Consider the following 1,350-nt stretch of genomic DNA (forward strand, 5'->3'; position numbering starts at 1 on the left):
GCAGTCCCACACAAGGCAGCTGTCTCACACTATAGAAAACATATTCATGAAAAAATTCACATCCGTCACAGTGAGGAGTGACACTTTAAACAGCCCATCACATGCTCAATACATCCAACTCAAACAAACCCCACAGCACAGCTGCGTCCACTGTTCCCCCCAACACCTCCCACACATCAGGCGACCCAGGGTCTCACCTTTAAAGCCGTGAGAGACACATCAGAGCCCTGGGCACTGTCACTGCCTGGAGTAGAACAAGAACAGGACCTGGTCAGATCCCTGTGGAGATGTGGCTAGAGGAGAAACTGTGGGGTTAGTGAGCTCCCCCATGGGCCCCCAACCACCACATCCCAAGGATCTCAGTGATCAGCCTCCTTCATACTTACTTGCAGCCTGAGAGTAGCTCCCGCCTTATCTATCTATGGGAAGAAAATGTCCTGTGAGATATCAGAAAGGAGTCAGGGCCATAAGGTCCTACAGGAATCTCCTAGTCTTGGACCCCAGAGAAGTTTCCAGAAATGTGTGATTGCAGACCCAGGGCAGGATCAGGAAACATGAAGAAAGTAGGTGTGGGTCCTGGACCAATTGCCCTCCTGAGGTCTGTCCTCAGCAGGGACCTTCCCTTGTGACTTGTGACTGCTGGGATCAGGTCCCATCACCATAATCAAGGTGATAAATCTGTCCTTCATTGTAACAGGTGCTATACAAAAGAGTAGGTGCTGGCACACAGGGCCCAGGCTGGGTCAGCCCATGAGTGTGGATGGTGCTTCCCAGTAACCAGACAGGGCACACTTCTACCTGGGGTTTGAAGCCCTCAGTGAGACAAGAAATCCCAGACCCCACTCCTCACCCCTTCCTCACCTGAGCTCTTCCTCCTCCACATCACAGCAGCGACCACAGCTCCAGTGACCACAGCTCCAAGGAGAACCAGGCCAGCAATGATGCCCACGATGAGGATGGTGGACTGGGAAGACGGCTCTGGGAAAAGAGGGGAAGGTGAGGGGTCCCGACCCTGCTAAAGGTCTCTAGAGAGGCTTCGGCTTTCCCTAAGAGACATGACACCCCCATCTCCCTCTTTACCCCATCTCAGGGTGAGGGGCTCGGGCAGACCCTCATGCTGCACATGACAGGTGTATCTCTGCTCCTCTCCAGAAGGCACCACCACAGCCGCCCACTTCTGGAAGGTTCCATCCCCTGTAGGCCTGGTCTCCACGAGCTCTGTGTCCTGAGTTTGTTCCTCTCCATCCCGCTGCCAGGTCAGTGTGATCTCCGCAGGGTAGAAGCCCAGGGCCCAGCACCTCAGGGTGGCCTCATGGTCAGAGACGGGGTGGTGGGTCACATGTGTCTTGG

General features: G+C 54.7%; 1 pseudogene across 1 annotated transcript in view; it reads right to left on the bottom strand.

Annotated features, from left to right (window-relative positions):
• Positions 1-197: 197 nt before the first annotated feature.
• The window catches only part of LOC105534484, a 100,927-nt pseudogene continuing 99,774 nt past the window's right edge, over positions 198-1,350 (bottom strand). The window contains exons 4-7 of the transcript XR_001005284.1: positions 1,081-1,298; positions 862-978; positions 387-419; positions 198-244 (exon numbers count right to left, since the gene is read on the bottom strand). The product of XR_001005284.1 is annotated as an HLA class I histocompatibility antigen, A-11 alpha chain-like (transcript). The remainder of the gene's footprint in view (positions 245-386; positions 420-861; positions 979-1,080; positions 1,299-1,350) is intronic.

This window comes from Mandrillus leucophaeus, unplaced genomic scaffold, assembly GCF_000951045.1.
Source record: "Mandrillus leucophaeus isolate KB7577 unplaced genomic scaffold, Mleu.le_1.0 Scaffold1356, whole genome shotgun sequence".
NCBI lineage: Eukaryota > Metazoa > Chordata > Mammalia > Primates > Cercopithecidae > Mandrillus > Mandrillus leucophaeus.